The sequence below is a fragment of the Pleurodeles waltl genome, chromosome 1_2 (assembly GCF_031143425.1).
Source record: "Pleurodeles waltl isolate 20211129_DDA chromosome 1_2, aPleWal1.hap1.20221129, whole genome shotgun sequence".
Lineage (NCBI taxonomy): Eukaryota > Metazoa > Chordata > Amphibia > Caudata > Salamandridae > Pleurodeles > Pleurodeles waltl.
The window spans coordinates 794817815-794839957 of record NC_090437.1 but is presented as its reverse complement, the minus strand read 5'-3'; positions in this window follow the sequence as shown (position 1 = coordinate 794839957).

The following is a 22143-nucleotide window of genomic DNA, read 5'->3' as shown; positions in this document are numbered from 1 at the left end:
TTATTCAGTTCTAGGAATAAATCAGCTGTATAAAGGTTATAGTCCTGGCCCCTTGATATACCTCAGTAAAAAAACTGTTGTACAGAGATTTTCATTTTTGACTTGTGTTTTTGTATCATTAGAGAAGTAATTTAGCTTGGGTAGACATTGCTAATCCAGGCCAATTTTACCTGGATTACATTTTTAAAAATGGCGGATGTGTTGAAGTGGTGATGCACTATTTCAAGAACCATGAGACCTATATACTTAATTTTGGTGTCAAAACATACGTTTTGGGGTTTAAGTAGTCTTAGAGAGATAGAAAATAACTCTCTATAATGATGTGTTTTAGCCATCATATTGGTAATTTACTTTAACATTGTTTTTGATTTCAGGTTTTCCTTTGATTCAAATTCGTAAACATGAGCAAAGCAGGTGGTAGGAGAGGATCTTTATCTCCTGACAGAATGTTGCTAAATACAAAATCTGATGATTCCTTCAACAAAGAACAATATGTCATATGCCAAACTAATCCGAAAAAAAGCTAACATCAACTGCGGCTGGACAGAAGAGAGTTCGAGATGCTGCAGAAATACGGCAAGATGAAGTTCACAAAAGATTGAAACTGATGAATGAAGAGGATGGAATATTTTATCGTTGTAACAACAAATGTTGTGAGTCATGTGCAATGGGAAAAAAACCTGAAAATAATTAACCAAAAAAAGCAGAAACCAGTGAATCACAACAAGAATCTGAGTCTTCTGAGAAAGTGATGACAACCAACCCCAATGCCCATCCACTAAGAAGATTGATGGCTACCCCTCAACCACATCCAACAACTGATTAGAAAATAGAAACTTTTCAATGTGTTATCTGTTATCTGTGGTCTAGCCAGAACAAGTGCCAAAGAAATTGATGAAAGAACAAAGTAAAGAGTATGTAAGTCTCAAAGGGCAAACATGTTTTTGTCTGCAGCTTGTTTCTTCCAAGATGAAGTTTTCAGCCAAGTAGCTGATCTGAACAGCAAGGTGAATGTATTTGCATCGGATTTGTGTGCCCACCCAAACTGCATGTATGCATACTTTCGAAAATATGAATGCATAATGAGTTCCCACCAGCAACATAACTGCCAGCCTTCAGTTAAATTTGTACTCTTTGAAAAACCAAATTAAGTTTTAAAGCCACTCTTGAGGGTTGGCTACAGGTTCACACTCAGTGAGATCAGAGCAATAATAGTCAACATTGATGAAACTATATTGATCCATAATAATGACATTAGGATTTTTCTGGTGAGAACGTACAATGCCAGAATTCACTTTTGTCAGTCTAACAAAAAAAGTAAGCCACTTATGGTTTTCCCAGTTGATTTGACTCCTGAAGCTCTCGCTGCCAAAATAAGATCACAGGATGCAGTAAATTCAGCAGGAACCATTTGAGGAAACATCCTGAAAGATTTAGATTTTGGACTTAATGACAACTTTTGTGATCCCCAGAGCTTCGCATATCATAGAAGTTAACAAGAATGCCTGATGTTGTCTTATAATTCTTGAGGTCATTGTGTAATATCAGCAAAGCAAACTGTTCCAAACTAAAGTCCCTGAGTTCGGAACAGAAGCTGATAACATTGATGATGGCTTTGAAGATATAAGAAGTAGATGGCAATCCCATGAACCAACAGGCTTATACTGTGCAAATGTACTGTCTTTTTCAAATCATGTTTTATGATGTATATCACGGCAAAAAGAAAGCTCCACTACACATGCTGACTGCTTGCGCAATCTATGACAAGTGCAAAAGTACAGAGCTAATCACTTCAATGAAAAGGATTGGTTTATACCAAGTTATAATGACATAGTACGGAGCAGGAACTTGTTAGCAGCTCATGCTGTAAAATCCTGTGAATCCAATAGCACACCATTCCAAGCCACTTTACCCATGAAAGGATTTACAATTGCTGCTCTTGATAATTTTGATAATTTTGAAGACAGCTCTTCTTTATTAGGAATATCTAGCACATGTGTTAGTATCATGATGCCTTTTAAAGACTGGACCAATGAAGTAGCTGCTGGAAAACAAGCTGTGTCAGATGTAGGCATAAACAAAGGAAGCTACACACTCATAACCCAACTGCCTTGCCAATGTGTGCAAAATCATTGCAAATCATCAACACGTCCCAGTCTACCAGAAAGTTTCATAGTGGCTGAGGACATGAATCTTCTTCTACCTGATGCTGCGGTCTGCAAAGCTGATTTAACCAAACTTATCTCCTATTCGGTGCGGACTGAAAGATGAAGAGAAGTCAGTTCCTCCATTGGCTGCAAATGATGCTCTGATCTCCCAAAATACCATCCTACTTAAGGTTGGGTTTTTACCAGTAATACCATCTCCAGTCACAAATTACGCAACAGTTTACACAGCTCAAACAAATTTGAAGACCAGCCTATGCTGTCAATTTTCTGAGATAAAGGTGTTTCCGTGTTGTAGCTGACATTTTTATGAGCAATCCAGTAAAATGTGATTACCTTTATCCAATGATGGGCATTTTCCAAATGAGAAAAGTTGTTTTGCACTGTACAGGAAGTGGACATAGTGCATAGACAATGCACTTATTGAGGCTGAAATCTTTGGAAGCAAAACTGTCCAGTCAGCATTGACCAGAACTCATTATGTTTGTTTTTTACAAGGTATGATCATCATATCTGAGGCTATGGAAATATTGAATTCAAATGCTTTCTGGAACAAGAGTGACAAATTATTATTTTACATATCTTATCTCAGAAGTGAACAAGGCCCTTGGTGCACTTAATTCAAAAGACGTAATGCAAAGCCAGGCCCTCGGTTCAAAATCAGAAAACCTGAAATCCAAGGCCCAAATTTATGGAAGGTTAGAATCGCTTTAGCATCATTAATTTTGACAATGTGTCAATGGTGGGCATTGGGGTAGTGGTAATGATTTCTATCTATACTTAGACAGGAGTAATTTTTCGGCTGCTCGTGCGTAAAACATGATGCTAGGCTGACTAGTAGCAGATATTTTGCAGCTAATCAGCCTACTACTATTTTTGACTGACTAGCGCCATTTCCCCTAATTCTATCCAACACTAGCTAGTTTTTTTTTTATTGAGATGCTAGCCATTCTTTAGCGCCATTGTGTGTCATTTTATAAATATGGCACACGGATGGCATTAGAGAATGGTGTTGGCTTGCTTTAAAAAAATTACGCACAACTGCGCTAGTGCAGTTGTGTGCCGTTTTTTTACAAATATGGGTCCAGGTTCGTAGAGTCTGTTAAAGAATGTGAAGAAAAATCAGAGATTTGCAAGTACTGGGGAAATGTTTTACACATGATAGCTCTAGTGAAAAACTTGGCACATGCTGATCAGGAAGGTGATTGGGAGCTGCCCGTGAAGACTGTGGAGTCACTGATTACTGTGTTTCATGAATTAAATTGCATAAAATACCTGAGATATGGATCCTGATATTTGGAAATAGTGAAGAAGTTAGAGGTGGACAAACTATGCCTCTACAGAAAATTAATCCAAAGACATTTTGTGGTGAAAGACAGAGATGGAAGGTTCAATGCAGAGATCACAAAAAAGCTCCTGGGGTATTGCTGGTCTGACACGTAAAATTTAATATGTTGCTCAATGGTAGCTAGTTTGCCATGAAGTCCTTTCTAATTTGCAATGTTTTTAGAGAGATGACAAATTAAAAATTAATGGGCCATCGTGAAACTGTTCTTCACCAAGAACTTGTGAGAAATAGAGAGGAAAGTTTTAAAAACATGCTGACAGCTTTCCTAATTTCATGCAGCAGCAAGGAAACCCTTTTGAAATGACTGAGCTTATGTGACTACACTACTTCGTGACTAAACAAAATGTGGATAACGATATAAAGACACACCTACTAGATGTTCTGGAACATGGATCAAACTATATGCAGAACTGTAGCAGGAGAAATTTGTGTTGAAAGAGAAAAAGCTGTTTGACATCATCATTAATGCTAAACCTCCACGCTTCAGTGGCCATAGTAAGAGTTTCATCCAAGAAGCCACTACAAAACAGGTTACAAAAAAAACAACTTTCACAAGCACTTAGGGGGGTGTATGTAGCAAAAAAAAGGGGTGAATTTATCAAGGACTTTCTGTCGCATGATCTTCTTCCTTTTTTGATGGAGATGCTACAACCAAACCAGTGAAACACAGACTCATACAAGAGCACAGAAAAAAACTTTCACCTGAAGAATTTCAATTCGAAAAGGGGTCCCTATTGAAAATTGTTGTTGTTGTGGACTATATGTCACAATTGTGAATGGTCAAGATTTTATCCATGCAAAACTTCAGAGAGGTTGTTCAGACTTTTCCACAGATGTCAAAGTCAGTGTGCACCTCAATGACCAAATATAAATAAGTTTGTCTATTTAATATATCATCGGTGTTCTGCTGGCAGATGTTGCTGCTGGCAGCAGCTCCCCCTCTCTTGCCAGAGTACTCCCTGACAAAAAGTAAGTTGGGTGCTCCAACAGGGGAGGTGGGTGGGGGGTGTTGTGTGTGTGTGTGGGTGTGTGTGTATGTCTGTGTGTGCGTGCATGCCGGTGTGTGTTGCATGTTGTGTGTGTGTGCATGTATGGATGTGTGAGTGCGTGTATGATGTGTTGTGTGTATGTGTGTGTGTCTGTATGTATGTAAGTGTGCGTGGATGTGTGTGAATGGATCTATGCATGTGTGCTTGAATGTGAGAATGAGTGTGTGAATGCATGTGTGAATGAAGGTGCATGAATGAAGGGGGAGGTCTGGAGAGGGAGGGGGTGTCGGGGGAAACCAGGAGAGGGGGAGGGGGCGGGGAAGACCTCTATCAGTGACAGGGAAGGAGGCCACGAAAACTATGGTGGCAGGCGGGGTCATAATCCCGCATGCGGGCTAGTGGTGGACGGTGTGGTACATTGGTGGTTTGGCTTGAGCCACAAATTTCCTTCCACCCAGCGTTCCCCTAAGTCTGCCGATAAAAATGGTACCTCACTTGTGTGGGTGGGCTTAGCGCCCACAAAAGGAAATGGCCCAAAACACAACGTGGACACATCACATTTTTTCACAGAAAATAGTGCCTACCTGTGGATTTTGGCCTCTAGCTCAGCCGGCACCTGGGGAAACCTAGAAAACCAGCACATTTCTGAAAACTAGACACCTAGAGGAATCCAAGATGGGGTGACTTGTGGGGCTCTGACCAGGTTCTGTTACCCAGAATCCTTTGCAAACCTCAAAATTTGGCCAAAAAAACACTTTTTCCTCTCATTTCGGTGACAGAAAGTTCTGGAATCTGAGAGGAGCCACAAATGTCCTTCCACCCAACGTTCCCCCAAGTCTCCCGATAAAAATGGTACCTCACTTGTGTGGGTAGGCCTAGCGCCCACAAAAGGAAATGGCCCAAAACACAACGTGGACACATCTAATTTTTTTTTACAGAAAACAGAGGTGTTTTTTGCAAAGTGCCTACCTGTAGATTTTGGCTTCTAGCTCAGCCGGCACCTAGGGAAACCTACCAAACCTGTGCATTTTTGAAAACTAGAGACCTAGGGGAATCCAAGATGGGGTGACTTGGGGGGCTCTGACCAGGTTCTGTTACCCAGAATCCTTTGCAAACTTCAAAATTCGGCTAAAAAAACACATTTTCCTCACATTTCGGTGACAGAAAGTTCTGGAATCTGAGAGGAGCCACAAATTTCCTTCCACCCAGCGTTCCCCAAAGTCTCCCTATAAAAATGGTGCCTCACTTGTGTGGGTAGGCCTAGCGCTCACAAAAGGAAATGGCCCAAAACACAACGTGGACACATCACATTTTTTCACAGAAAACAGTGCCTACCTGTGGATTTTGGCCTCTAGCTCAGCCGGCACCTGGGGAAACCTAGCAAACCAGCACATTTCTGAAAACTAGACACCTAGCGGAATCCAAGATGGGGTGACTTGTGGGGCTCTGACCAGGTTCTGTTACCCAGAATCCTTTGCAAACCTCAAAATTTGGCCCAAAAAACACTTTTTCCTCTCATTTAGGTGACAGAAAGTTTTGGAATCTGAGAGGAGGCACAAATATCCTTCCACCCAACGTTCCCCCAAGTCTCCCGATAAAAATGGTACCTCACTTCTGTGGGTGGGCTTAGCGCCTACGAAAGGAAATGGCCCAAAACACAACGTGGATACATCACATTTTTTCACAGAAAACAGAGGTGTCTTTTGCTAAGTACCTACCTGTGTATTTTGGCCTCTAGCTCAGCCGGTCCCAGGGGGGCAGAAATGGCCTAAAATAAATGTCCTCCCCCGGGGAGCGACCCTTGCCTACGTGGTCGCGACCCTTGCGTGACGGCGCAAAAAAAAAGATCCCCAGTGCCTAGTGGTTTCTGCCCCCCTTGGGGGCAGATTCACCTAAAATCAGCCGATTTGCCCCCAAGAGGGGCAGAAATGGTCTAAATACAATTTGTCCCTCCAAGGGAACGACCCTTGCCTAAGAGGTCGCTCCCCATCTCTAAAAAAACAACAACAAAAAAAAATTAGCCCTGGCGCCTAGAGGTTTCTGCCCCCCCGGGGGCAGATCGGCCTAATACCAATAGGCCAATCTGCCCCCAGGGGAGGCAGAAATGGCCTCAAATTAATTTGTCCCCTCTACCCCCCCCGGGGAGCGACCCTTGCCTACAAGGTCGCTCCCCTTGCGTGACGGTGCAAAAAAAAGATCCCTGGTGCCTAGTGGTTTCTGCCCCCCTTGGGGGCAGATTGACCTAAAATCGGCTGATCTGCCCCCAAAGCGGGCAGAAATAGCCTGAATACAATTTGCCCCTCCAGGGGAGCGATCCTTGCCTAAGGGGTCGCTCCCCATCTCTAAAAAAAATAAAAAATAAAAAAATAATAATAATAATTTGCCCTGGCGCCTAGAGGTTTCTGCCCCCAAGGGCAGAAATGGCCTAAAATAAATTTGCCCCCCCCAACACCTCTCCCCGGGGAGCAACCCTTGCTTGCTAGCGCTCCCTCTGGGCTGGGTGCCCAGGACGTAATGGTTACGTCCTGGGCACAGCAGCACTGTGCCACAGGACGTAACCATTACGTCCGCGGCACAGAACTGGTTAAGGGCTCTCTTGCGGCCCTACTTTGGGCTCTCCTGCAGCTCTTCTTTTTTTTCTCAAATGTATTTATTCCTTATTATAAAACCCTTTACGGGCTATGTGTGACCGCGAGGGAGCCCTCAAAGGCTCCCCCCACGGTCCCAACTTTTTATTTCATTTTACTTTTTTAAAACAATGCCCTTATGGGCTACCAGGCACTGCGGGGAAGCCATAAGGCTTCCCCCACAGTGTCAATGCTTCGGCAAGCACGGAGCTGCTTTGGCCTTAGCTCCCTGCTTGCCGGAGCATTTCATCTCTGTCCCCTACATATGTGCAGTGGACAGAGATGAAACTATGGATTTTGACAGCGGCACCTGCTGTAGAAGTCCGGCTGTCAAAACCCGAAGTGTTTGCTGTGGCTTGGCTGCAGCGCTGCAGCCAAGACACAGCAAACAGCTATGTCTCGGGGGTTGGCACTCCTGGGACATAGCAGGAGCTAGACCTGGGGGTTGGTGGTCCCCAGGGCTATCAAAGGCTCCTCGAGGGGGGCCGCGTGGCCCCCCTCCTATTAGATCTTAGCCCCGGGGGTGGTGGTCCTAGGGCCCCCTGCTTTAATTATAGGATTGCCCCAGGGAGGTGGTGGTTTCTGGGGCAGCGGGGGGCACATGCCCCCCTTTTACGTACAAGATCGCCCCAGGAGGTGGTGGCCCCATCCCCATATTACAATAATGCCCGGGGAAGGCCCCACCATTAAAAGAAAATAAACCCCAGGGAAGTGGTGGTCCCTGGGGCAGTGTGAGGTGGCCAGGAGGCATTAGGCTAACAAAGCCCGGGAGCCCCTTTTTTTTTTGTGACTTTATGAGCAGATTCATGAATCCACTGCGTCTCTGCTTGTAAAAACAACAAAACAAAACGTCTTTTAGCCCTCGGGGGTCGCTTTGGGACCACAGCACCAGAGCTAAGGGGTCAGGGTGTTCGTACCCTGGCCCCTTTTTGATGTTTTTTTACTTTTGTTTGGGGACTCGGCTGGGATGGGAACAGCTTCTCTTGTTGAAGTGTTAACAGCCAATCAGATCTCAGCACGAGATCGTTAGGGGTCAGGAATCCTTCAGGTCCCTAGATATATAAATTAGTTTTCTCCTTAATTTCGCAAAAACTACTGAACAGAATTACACCAAAACAAAACAAGCACTTTTCTGGAACCTTGACCTACCTTCCTGCCAAATTTGGTGCAATTTTGTTTAGTAGTTTTTGCGCTATCGCTGTTCAAATCCCTATGGAACAATGAATGGAGAAAACATGTTTTGGGGCACCCCCTTTTTTCTCGGGCCCCGGGAGGGATCACCCTGAAACTTTCCAGGGAGCAGCTGACGGAACTGGCAAATTTTTATGGACAGTTTTTGTCAAAATTCATCAAGCTGTGCCAAACTATAGGTAAGTAAAAAAAACGATTTTGTATAGAAATGTAATCCTACCTATAACTACCTAGTGGCAACCGCCACTAGCTACTATATATATATATATATATATATATATATATACATATATATATATATATATATATGTGTCTCTTCTACCTCCATTATAGCTTCCATTTTGGAAAATGAAAGAAGGGTTGCCTCTCTCCATAAGACTACTTGATCCCTCAAACGTATGTTTTGACACCAAAATGAAGTATATAGGTCTCAAGGTTCATGAAATATTTCATCATCACTTCAACACATCCTCCATTTTTTAAAATGTAGTCCAGAAAAAATTGGCCTGGATTAGCAATGTCTTCCCTAGCTAAATTACTTCTCTAATGATCCAAAAACACAAATCAAAAATGAAATTATCTGGACAACAATTTTTTTACAGAGGTATCTAGGGGGTTGGAACTATTAAAAAGACGTGGTGCCAGTATGCAGCCCTGTTTTAAACCACAATTAGTAGGGTTCTTCCTGGAGACTCTAATACTGTCCCCTAGTTTCACTTGGACCCATGTATACTTATGTAGCAGGCATATGGAGTTTATTAGTGTTTCAGGAATGCCATCATTTTTTTATTTGCCACACAGTACCACTCTATTCACTAAAATAAACATAACCTGCATAGGTTTTGTGGCATTAGGTTAATCACCAGAACAATATCCTGGGGCTCACCCCTTTAGACTTCGTTTACAGCATATGAAACAGGTTCTTATCGTCCACAAAATTCTCCAAATACAAGAGTAAGACACGTGCAAAGATTTTGCCTCACTGTCACGGAGGGTAATAGTTCTATATTGTGCTACCTATGCAGGGGGTGTATGATTGAACCCTTCCAGAAATCAGATATGTTTTGTGCTTTCAAAATCAAATTATATAGGTGGCAAAGAGGGACAGCCAAAGACTCCTTGTTTGCTTTGATTGTGGAAATACAAATATTTCTGCACACTTAAATTAGCTGTGTGTAGAGACGCTTTGATGTTTTTGAGGTATTTTGTTAATATTTGCGGTTATTTGTAACATTTCAAAGATTTTTAAATGTATTTTTTGTTCCAAACTTTTTCCAGTAATGCAAAACTTGCATTTTCTCTTTAATTTATTGCTTTATAAAAGAAAGTAACTTTTATCATGTAACTTGTGTTTTTATTTCTTTTGTTTTTATATGTTTTTATGATGCTTCTTCAAGTGTGTCTCAAGTGCTTTTCCAAAAACAAATTTGTTGTTTTTTCGATATGCCTAAATTGGTGGCATTCTTTGCAGTATGTCACAAAATACTGCATGTATTTGTTTTCTTTGTGGTGTTACTATTCTATGTCACCCACAGGAGCAGTTGCAACCTTTTGTTCTGTTGCTAGATGATTTGTCTGGTACTCAGCCTGGGTGCATGGATCTCAGATGTTTCCACATCCCAACATTCCCATTGAATACTGTCCAGACTGCCCTCTGTGCAGCCCTTGCTGGCAAATGTTACAAATAACACTAGAGGTATGTAATTTTTTTGCCCAGCTGATAGACTGAAAAACTGCCACAATAGTGACTCTTTTTGGGGCTATTGATGAGCGGTCCAGAGGTTCTTGCCACTACAATTGTTTCCCCATCATGGGTCTCTGAAGTAGTACTCGGTATACTGGTCGCATAGCTCCATTCCGGATTCTTTCTATTGCCTCCAGGTGGCATGATGGCTTTGGATAGCTTTGGAAAAAACAGCCTGTCTGAATTAGAAAAGTGAAATGCTATTCAGTAAATGTTATTCTGATTGTTTCTCTAGCTTGTGGTCATCGTTTTAACATCTGTTCATCCTGTAGCCAATCAGCCTTCTGCTTTCATTTAAATGTTTTTGTTTACTTTCCCTAGGTCCTGTTGTACTCCTGTGTGACTCTGAGTGACATTTGTAGACTGCGTTGGGAGCCATGTGTAGGTTTTACTTCTTGTTGTATGAATTGTGTAGGTTTAGCTTCCTTTCCAGACTATATGAGAGGAATAAAGGCACCACGGGCCTGGACGTTTAGTAGGAAGGGCTGTTTTCTTTGACACATGACCCAAGGGGTTTTGTAACAGCCTCTAATAGTGATTGTTAGACCTGACAGCCTCAGGGTGGTCACCCCAACTTTTTTGCCTGCCTCCCTTCACTTTTGGGCACTATGGGCCTGATTCTAACTTTGGAGGACAGTGTTAAACCGTCCCAAAAGTGGCGGATATACCACCTACCGTATTACGAGTTCCATAGGATATAATGGACTCGTAATACGGTAGGTGGTATATCCGCCACTTTTGGGACGGTTTAACACTGTCCTCCAAAGTTAGAATCAGGCCCTATATTTGCTGGTTTTAGGACTCTGCGCATTTTACCACTGCTACACTGCTACCCAGTGCTAAAGTGCATATGCTCTCTCCCTTAAAACATGGTAACCTTGGCTCATACCCAATTGGCATATTTAATATACTTGTAAGTCCCTAGTAAAGTGCACTGCATGTGCCCAGGGCCTGTGAATTAAATGCTACCAGTTGGCCTGCAGCACTGATTGTGTCCACCACATAAGTAGTCCCTTAACCATGTCTCCATTCTGCCATTGCAAGGCCTTTGTGTGCAGTTTCACTGCCACTTCGATTTGGCATTTAAAAGTACTTGCCAACCCTCAAAGTCCCCTTTTTCTGTACCATCAAGGTAGGCCCTAGGAAAACCCATAGGGCAGGGTGCTGCATAGGCAAAAGGGAGGACATATACCTGTGTGTGTTATATGTCCTGGTAGTGGAAAACTCCAACGTTCATTTTCCACTGCTGTGAGGCCTGCTCCTTTTATTGGCTAACATTAGGACTACCTTCATATACTGTTTGAGTGGTAGATTCTGAACATAAAGGAGTAGACAGGTCATATTTAGTATGACAAGAATGGTAAAACCCTGCTGACTGATGAGGTTGGGTTTTATATTACTATTTTAAAAATGCTACTTTTACAAAGTGAGCCTTTCTCTGCACTTAAAATCCTTCTGTGCCTTACAGCCTGTCTCCAATCACTTCTGGGCTGGTCTCCCTTGTGCATTTCACCCAGCCAACCTTAAACACAGGATGCCCAATCACACCTGCACACATCTGCATACTGAATGGGTCTTCCTGTGCTCAAAGGGTGGAGGGCCTGACACTCACATTTCAGAGGACAGTGGCCTGCCCTCACACACTGGACTGCCACACCCCCTACTGGGACCCTGGCAGACAGGGTTGTACTGAAAAGGGACCCTGTACACTTCAAAACCACTCTTTGAAGTCTCCCTGACTTCGAAGGCACTTTTGGGTATATACACTGGGTCCCTGACCCTACCAACTTAGACACTTCCTAGGACAGAAACTCTGAACCAGATTCTACAAATTGCCAAGAGGAACTGCTGGCTGCCCAAAGGACTCACCTGGCCTGCTTTGCTGTGAGGGACTGCTGCCTTGCTGTTGCCCTGCTGCCCTGCTGGCCTCTGGCTCGGCTAAGAAGTGCTCTCCAAGGGCTTGGATTGAGCTTGCCTCCTGTTCCTGAAGTCTCAGGGCCAAAAAGACTTCTTCCCTGCAAGGAAACACCTTGTGTGGCGAAAATCGACGCACAGCCTGACAGAATCGATGCACAGCCTGCCTAGCGGTGAAAGAATCACTGTATCACTGAACCGGAATGACTCAGCCCGGCTCCCTGAGTGGAGATCGACGCAGCACCAGTGTTGTGACTGGAACTTTGACGCACAGCCCATTGGATTGACACATCGCCGAGCCGGAATGACACAGCCCAACTTCCTGCGGGAATAATCAACGCAGCGCCAGCCGTGCGAAAGAAACTCCAACACATCGCCCACAGGATCAACTCAGCACCTGGGCCTTTGTCCTGCATGCCCAGGACTTCCATGGATCGTCCCTGGGCATCAAAAGATCCCATATCACAAAGAGGATTCAAGCCTGCGTGCCGGGATTTGATGCAAAGTCCTTGCCATGTGGAAAAGAATCGACGCATTGTCTGTGTGCGCCCAGAAATCCGACGCCCCCCTTCATTTTCCATGCATCTCCTCCTCTGCGGTCTCCGTGCATCTAATTTTGACACGTACCAGGTACTTTGCTCTTGCAAGGGACACTTGTTGCTTTTTAAAGACTCTTCTTATTATTACAAAAGTGATATTTTAACTTGTACTTATCGCATCTTGATCGTTTTGACCTTAATTCACTCAGATAAATATCTTATATTTTTCTAAACCTGTGTGGTGTTTTCACTGTGTTATTGCATGATTAATTGCACAAATACTTTACACATTGCCTTCTAAGTTAAGCCTGACTGCTCAGTGCCAAGCTACCAGAGGGTGGGCACAGGATAATTTGGACTGTGTGTGACTTACCCTGACTAGGATTGTGGTCCCTACTTGGACAAGGGTGTATACCTCTGCCAACTAGAGACCCCATTTCTAACAGTGGTATTTGAAGTTGTTTAAAAAATACTATTTTTTTACTTCTTTTTTAACTTTGGCAGTGCTGTGCTTCAAAATGCACAGTAAACCTTCTTCAGAATTGCTTGTGCATCCCTTATTAGTCTGCTGGATATCTGTGTATAACTGCTTCACTGCAGAGCTCAAGCCTTTTCTCTTTTTTAGCTTTTGGGGAGCAAACCTGTGACAATGGCTTCAAGGACTGAAACATAGGAACATCAGGATTCCCAGGAACAAGCAAAAGACACCAGAGTCTTCTGATTGGAGGAGAGGAAAAGGTGTTTGAAAAGACAGTAACTTACAAATTATGGAAAAAATGGGAAAGAATTTAGGGGCATATTTAAGAGCCCCTTGCACCATTCCAATGCCACATTAACGTCATTGTTTTACGCTAAGGTGGCATTAGAAGGCCAAAAACGCAGCACCATATTACCAAAGTGGTGCAATGCATTCATGCACCATTTTTTGGCACTTTGAATGCCTGCTCAGAGCAGGCATTAAAAGGAGGCTTCCATTAGTTACGGTGGGCCTCTGGGTGCTTTGCAGGATTAGCGTCAGAATTTTTTACGCTAATATGACAAAGCGCCAGACTACCATCAAAAATCTGATGCTAGTTCTTTCACTACTACCATGGTGCGCCATGTTTTAAATATGCCACACACATGGTGGAGTTAGGGGAGCACTAAGAGGTGCAAGAAAGGTGGTGCTGCACTGTATGAAGCGCCAGTCTTCTTAAATATACCCCATAGTTTTGGAACATTAGGAGATACGTATACATCATAGTGTATGCATTCCCAGGAGCTCGATGCTGGCAAGAAGTGCAGGGGGCCCCCATGCCATTTGTATCCTTTCAACATGGCACAGCTCTGGAACCCACATTACCATGTCCTGTATTATGTAATGGTGTATTATTCTTGTTTGCCCCATGGCACAACTTTAAACAGGAGCACCATGCACTAAGAAGGGCAGTACACAATCTTTAGTACTGCTTAAAGCTCAGCTCCATCTATCACACCACAGGCGGCATCCACCTGCACATAATAGACGGCTGAGAGCTCCTTGAAAGTGGTTGCTGTGAGTGACTCGCCCACCTGCAGCAGTTATGTCCAGAAAATATGGGACTCCCTTTTCTTCCACCAGAGGGGCACCAGCTTTTTGTGATGCACGATCAATGCACGTCTTGGTGGCCTTTTTGTCTCTGCCTCCACATCCATGATATAGCACAGCTGTAGCGCCAGCTTGTTTGCCTGATTACCATAAGACTACACTCCCATGCAAATTAGGAAACACCCTCTTGAGATGGTGCTGGTACTATATGCATGTCTGAACTATCTGTATTACAGAAGAAGCACAAAAGAGTCTGCTGCCACCGGGGTGCAGAGAATGAGGGAAAATGGCTGTTGTACGGAGCCGGAAGGAAGACTTATATACTTGTTTTGCCACCAGTGGCCTAACTTGTTTAGTATGTGCCACTGTATTAGTGTTAGTGAACAGAGTCTACTGCCAGAAAAAATCAAGTAGTAGTTCACCACGTTACTTGTAAAAAGATTTCTTCTGTTTGCTTCCAAATGCAATTCCTTGAATGTTTCAGCAGTTTTTCCTAAAAAATGAAAAAAAAAACCTTTAAAACTCTAAAAAAGATTTGTTTTAAAAGTGCTTCTACTGGTTCAAATTTAGAAAAAAAGGATTTCGTCATGCCTGTCACATAAGTGTTAATATGCTAATTTTGTCACAATGCAGAACAAAAACCTTATTTGACGTAATCTACTACTTCAAATCCATAGTAAAAAAAATTATACAGCACATCTACAAAGAAATGGCACATTTTTTTCTGTCACAACTCCAGCCAAGTGCAGCTTGGAGCATGTTGGAGCAGGGCCTGGACTGCAGTCAGATTCTGTCCCCAACTCGACCTCCGTCCGTGTGAGTGAACAACTTCTGCACCTCCATACACGCGGCCAGGCTCTGCACCTTTGCAGCAAATCACAGTTCTTTGATACATGCTGTCTCCAGCTGGCCACCAGAAGTCATACTTGAATCCTTGTGTTGCAACCACTGGCCTACATTGTTTAGAATGTGGCAAAGTTATTAGGGTGGGTGAGCGGGTTCTGCTACCAGAAAACATCAAGTAGTTTCAGACTAGCCAATTTATTTCAAAGTATTACACCTGGCACAACAGATCTGTTAAGCAGAAATTGACAGTGTCGTGTTAAGAGGATGCTCACAAACTCCACTCTAAATATTCTGTGGAGTTCAGAGGAGTCATCTCTGCTAGTCAGGTCAAACTATTGATGACCCCTTGAAGACATTTCACACCTATTTCGGGGCTTGAGCACAAGCTGGGAAGTAGCAGAAGATTATGCTAATTAGCCTTCTGACAGGTGAGGCAGGTAAAGGATAACTTTAAGAAAATTAAAAATCAAACTTTGCCATTGAATTTATTTTTATTAACTAATAAAATAGCAGTTTAATTATTTTTCTAGGTTGTCCAATTCCCAAGATAGCGTATTAGTGTTTTAATCTTAGTTTATCTACATAAGATGGCTAGTTCAGTGACAGTGAAATAGGGACATAGTAATATTAATTTTCAACACAGCTGACTTTGAAATACTATGCACCCTACCTTGTGGGATACAAGGCTTACATAGGAGTGACTTACAACTATTTAAAAGAGAGGTTTGTACTTGTTAAAGAGGGTTATTTTAAAGATGCAGCACTGCAGGTTTTACACAACAGTAGTAAGGTTACAAAGGGTCTGAAGCCATGTTTTCCTTTGTCCTGCTAGTGGGTGGCACAATAAATGTAGTGGTCCACAGGTGACATTTAACTTTCATGTCTTGGGTGTATCCAATTTCTACATGTGTGAGTGCAGAGTGTCGGGCCTGCAACCCGAATATGTTCCAGAACCCACATCTGGCATTTAATAAAGTATGTCCCTAAGAAAATCACCTGCCCTTGCATGGGCAAATGAATGTTGTTGCCTTTGAGAAATCTTTACTGAAGTCCATGCTTGTTTTAGAACTCTTGTAGGAATCTGGAGCATGTGTCAACTTGTTGCTTGAGCTTGTGGCATCCTCATGACTCATAGTGGGTGTGGCCTGGTAGAGCAGCCTCATGACTCAGGCTGGGTGTGGCCAGATGATTCAGAATGGGTGTGGCCAGGTGCAGCAGGTATTTAAAGCCACACCAGTCTTGAGCTGTCACAGGTCTTCAGATGCAGAGTACGATTCTCTGCTCCTCCGCGCATGTTCCTGGATCGTCTATTCCACAGCCCAGCATCGTGGATGCCGATCCTAGAAAAGAAGGGATCAAGAAGATTAGCACCATAAAAGACTCTAACGCGCTGCATGCGCTTGAAAGGCTTCTTACTGGTTCCCTTTGATAGTTGATTGCCGGATGTTCAGATGGGCATGTTATCAGTGTGCTTGAGTGCTTGAATACTTGCTGTCTGCCGAATAATAATGCTCATTGTTGTTAGCTTGTAATGACAGTACAGATTTGAGCGTGTGTTGGACAATTGTTGTTTTAACAATGTACTGTGAACGTTTGTTATAATTGAGTTTTATGTAGCATTTTTGTGATACTAATCATTGCCTATGATAAGGAAAAAATCAGTGCTTGGCACCCGCCAGTTTCGAAATGTGAATCGAAGTTCTGTTATTTCCATGTTCAATTGTCCCAGGGCATAGAAGTCACCTTTCACTGTGGGCAAATCCTCCTCCTGGGGGAATACTATGTAGCTGTGCATGTGTTTCAGCAGGGCAGACAACACTCTTGTCAACAGGTTAGAGAACATTGGCTGTGACATCCCTGATGCCATGGCTACTGTTGTTTGAAAGGAACCACTGGCCAGGAAAAGTAGTACTGACAGGACCTGCCCTAGAGGGGGGATTCCTGTGGGATGGCAGATAGCTGACATCAGGTCTGGCTCCAACTGGGCACACAGTTCTTGGATTGTGGCACGATCAAGTCTGTATGTGATGATGATGTGTCTGTCTTCCATTGTCGACAGGTCCACCAGGGGTCTGTATACCGGACGATGACGCCATCTCATCATCTGCCCCAGCGGACGTGCCCTATGGGGGAGAAGGGTGAGGAGAGGGTCACACACCACATAGGTTTCACAAGGATGTTTAGAACAAATGCGATGTAATCTGTGTTTAGCGCTGTATGTCCATATTCCTGCCTAAAAGTGCTGTGACACAGTTATTTGGCCTGCCATGTGGCCCCCTGAAATGGCGGCTGCCTGACCTGTAAGGAGGGACAAGGGGAAATGAGGTAACTGCACTGGCGTTGTGCAGCCTCGCAGTAGGCGGACAAAGACTGTGGCGCAATTCAGCATTGGTTATCATTGGGCCCTATGGGTTCCAGAAGCCAATGACGATATATGCCGGTGGTGACGGTACGCACCGCCACAGACGTGACCGCCATTTTCTATCTGTTCACTCACTTGATACCTGGCCTTCAACAGGAGAGGACCTACACTGCAAGTGCTGCTGTGACCTGAGTCTGGAAGCGACAATGGCTACAGTGTCTGGGGAAAGGGCCCCTGTCTTCACTGCGGAGGAGTTGGACAAACTGGTGGATGGGGTCCTCCCCCAGTACACGCAACTCTACGGTCTACCAGACAAACAGGTGAGTACACTGTGAGCATGATGGATGGGACATGAATGTATGGAGTGGCGTCAATGGCAGATACAGGTGGGGGGTGGGCAGAGGCCAGCATGTGAGGATGGTCAGTATATGTGTTTGTGGGCCAGGGTGGGTGGTTGTGGCCAATGAGTAAGAATAACTGGACGGGGAGTAAAAGCCATTCCTACTTTACATTTCCTCTAGGTCAGCGCCCACCAGATGAAGGGTATTGTGCCATCGCCAAGGAAGTGCGGACCCTAGGGGTCTACCATAGATGAAGCGCCCACTGCCGGAAAAGATGGGAGGACCTGCGCCGCTGGAGCAAGAAGACGGCAGAGCCCCAGCTGGGGATGGCCTCCATACATGGAAGGGGTGCCCATCACACCATGACCCCCCTTATGTACGGAATCCTGGCGGTGACATATCTGGAGTTGGATGGGTGCTTGAGGGCATCACAGCAGTCACAAGGGGGTGAGTACTGTCTTATGCAGCTGACTGCATGCTTTATGAGGTTTCTGGGTCTGGGAGAAGGGCTGTGGGTTCCCCTAGGGCAGGGCAAGCGTGCCAGGGTAGATCTATTGTTAGGCAGGCTCAGTGCCAGTCTAACCCCAAAAGTGGTAGTGGCCCTCTACACCTAATCAGGCTCCTGTGGGTTTCAGGTGTGCATCCAGGCACTGTCCACCATGGGCATGTGATTTCCCCCTAAACTGTTAGTGCATGGCCTAGTGCATAGGCCTGCTCCCTGTGTGTTGTATCCGCCAACGGTGGTGTTGTTGCTCCACTCACACCTGAATGCACTACATCCTCAGCCACTACCTCCATCACCAGCATGCCCATCACCAAACACCGCTCACGTGCAATCACCACCCCCACTACCATGCACATGTCCCCTGTGTCCTCTCCCAGTGTGTCTGTGAGCCCTCCTCCCAAATTACACAAATGCCGGCACACACACACTCAACAGCCATCCACCTCACAACAGCCTCCATCCCATGCACCGTCACCCAAATTCAGCAGACGTACACCTCCTACAACCACTACCTCTTCCTCCACTCCCAAACTCCCTCCATCTTCCCGTCCCAGTGTGTCTAAAAAACATTTCCTTGCTAACACTGACCTCTTCCCTACACCTCCCCCCCGCCTTCCCCTATGGACAGGATGTACAGATCCCAGCCCAGCACCTCAGCCGCAAAATCCTCCAGCACTGTGGTCCCTGCATGTCCTGTAACATCGTGGGCCTCACCCATCATAGCTGCCAGTGCGCCACCTAATGAGGCCAAGGATCACCCTATTCCACCACCTGCCAAAGTGAAGAAGGGGACAACATGCCGTAAGGACAAGCCGCACCAACCAAGCAGCAAGGCCTCCTCCAAGACAAAAGCGGAAAGTGCCAAGGTCCCAGCAGCGACTTCCAAGGTGGGGAAGGGACACAAGGCTAAAGGGAAGGCAGCTCAGGGCACGGAGCCTCAGGCTGAGGGACTGGTGACACCCCTTCTGCAGGTCAGAACAGCAACCTGTACTATGGTGGACACCGCTGCAACCACCGCCACCTGCACCACCACCTGCATGCCTGCTGCCTCTGCTCCAGTCCCCAGCATCATCCCCAATGGACAGTTGTCCGAGGCTGCAGGAGACATCCTGGTGTCTCCCTCCACAGGTGCTGACACATGCACCACCGACAGCATGTCCGCCGCTGACACCGCTGCAACCACCGCCACCTGCTCCGCGACGTACTCAGACTGTGCCACCACAGCCGACATGGAGATCATCCACAGTAGGCAGTCGTCCGAGGCTGCAGGAGACGTCTGGGACCCTGCACAGCTTACATGAGGCAGCACTGGCAGTACCAGCAGTTGGCAGGCTGAGTTGCCCCAGGGTGGAGTGTGTCACTGCCTCCATGGAGTATCATGCTACCTGTTCCCAGGAAATCTCGTGGCTCTGACACCCATGTGAAGGAATGGGAACTGCCACGCACCATGGGAAGCACCCTGGGCACCAAGCCCCCTCCAGAACCAGTGGAGAAGAGCATCCACTACCCCATTCCTTGGCAGGATGAAGCACTCTGGGCAAAAAGCCCCCTCCACAACCAGTGCAGAAGAGCATCCACTACCCCGGTCCTTGGCAGGATGAAGCACTCTGGGCACAAAAACCCCTACAGAACCAGTGGAGAAGAGCATCCACCACCCCAGTCCTTGGCAGGTTGAAGCACTCTGGGCACAAAGCTCCCTCCAGAATCAGTGGAGAAAAGGATCCACTTGAGAGACTGTGGCTTTGCACTCCCCAGGACCAATCAGTGGGCAAACCACCCACTTGAGAGACTTGTGAGACTGCGGCTTTGCACTCCCCAGGACCAATCAGTGGGCAAACCACCCACTTGAAAGACTTGTCAGAATGTGGCTTTGTACTCTCCAGGACCAATCAGTGGGCAAACCACCCACTTGAGAGACTTGTGAGACTTGTGAGACTGTTGCTTTGCACTCCCCACGACCAATCAGTGGGCAAACCACCCACTTGAGGGACTTGTGAGACTGTGGCTTAGCACTCCCCAGGACCAATCAGTGGGCAAACCACCCACTTGAGAGACTTGTGAGACTGTGGCTTTGCACTCCCTTGGACCAATCAGTGGACATGGAGCCCCCTTGTGGAGCAGTGGCATTGTCCCTTCATCCGGCTGAGGTGCCCCCCCCTTTCCCCTGAGGTGCCTGTTTTTCTTTCAACCTGATGCACCAGCAGTGTTCTCTCCGTTTAGTGGCAGGTATCATGTGTGGGCTTCGCCCATGCATTTTGGTACCACTGGCCCACGGACAATAAATGGAACACTATCCGGACTTGTGTAGTTGCTGTACATACTTGTTTATACTGATCTGTTACGGACCTGTTTCCATATCTGAATTTTAGATGATTACACTTGTTACAATCATTCCCTTTTGTCCTTGCGTTCTTCCAGAGGGTTACGGGGTGTAACTGTAATGTTGCTGCATGTATTTGTGTCTATGGTGTTGTGGGTGAGGGTGGGGGGGCGGGGGTGTTGCGTGTTGCTTGTGTGTGTGTGTCACTCTCTTTTTCCTCCCTCCTCCCCTGTGTGCTAGGTGCAGTACTCACTGTGGTCGTTGCCACCGTCTTTGCTGCTCCTGGTAGAAGAGGAGGTAAACCAACATTGGTAGCACCTGTAGTTCGGGCTCCATGGCGTCCTGGTTCCTCGTTGGGTGTCGAGAGTTGAGTGGTTTCCCTTCTGTGTCCTGTTTCCGCTGTGCTTTTGATGGCATTGGTACACCCCCGGAAAAGCTGGCGGATTGGTGCCTTGTAATACAGTGGGCGGTACATTGTCTTCCGCCTGTCTGTTGGCGGTTACCGCCGTGGTGTTTGTTTCTACTGACGTGGCGGTCGGAGTGTTAAAGTGGCTGTCTGTGTTGGCGGTTTCTGCCATGGTCGTGATTCCATTTTTTTTTACCGCCGGCCCGTTGACGGTATTACTGCCGCTTTAACACGGACCGCCAGGGTTGTAATGAGAGCCATTATCTCCTAGGAAGTGTACATACAATCACCATTCTGACAGATCATCGGAGTTTACAATTCCTTAAAACATTGCATGCTTTATCTGTGCGACCGTTGAGGTGGTCCGAATTTTTCAGTGATTATGATTTTCTGATCCAGTTCCGACCAGGTCGTAAGACTGGAAAATCAGACACACTTTCTAGACTAACCCAGTCAACTAATGAACAAGTGGAAGAACCACCTTTCATTATCTCTCTAGACAAAATTGTGGAAGCCATTGTCCTTAATTCAGATTTTTTTCAAGAGATGCAACTAGAGCAGAAAAGTCCTGCAGCCATACAAACCCTGCAACATCACACTACAGATGCCACTAGCCGTGAGGGATTAAAGTATGTAGTGCATGAGTTATATGTACTCACTAACAAATTCCAATTACAAGACAAAGTCTGTGAATGGTGCCATGCTAGTAAGCTTGCTGGTCACCCGGGGAAAAAGGACCCTAGTGATCATCCAGTAACATTTTTGGTGGCCATCCATATCTAAAAACGCAAAGGCTTATTTAGCGCAGAAGGGAAAGGTTTGCACCAAGCTCCCGCTGGTCCTTTGTAACCCTTACCTACACCACCTGCACCCTGGCACAATGGGGAAACATCCTGAACAACGAGGTCTAAACCACTACTTGCCTGAACCACTACTGCTAAACAACTAAAAAATCTCTACAACTAAGTACTGAACAACTACTGTCTAAACAACAATTGTGCCTGAATAACAATTGCCTGAACAATTGATTTTAAGGTAAGTTTTTCTTTTTGTTTTTTTATGGTTTAGTAGTTGCTTAGAATTTATATATATCTATATATATATATATATATATATATATATATATATATATATATATATATATATAGATATATATATATTTAAATATATACACATTGTTTAGAGAATATATATATATATATATATATATATATATATATAAGCTGCTTAAAAAACAAAAAGAAAACCTTATCTTAAAATTAGTTGTTCTGGCAATTGT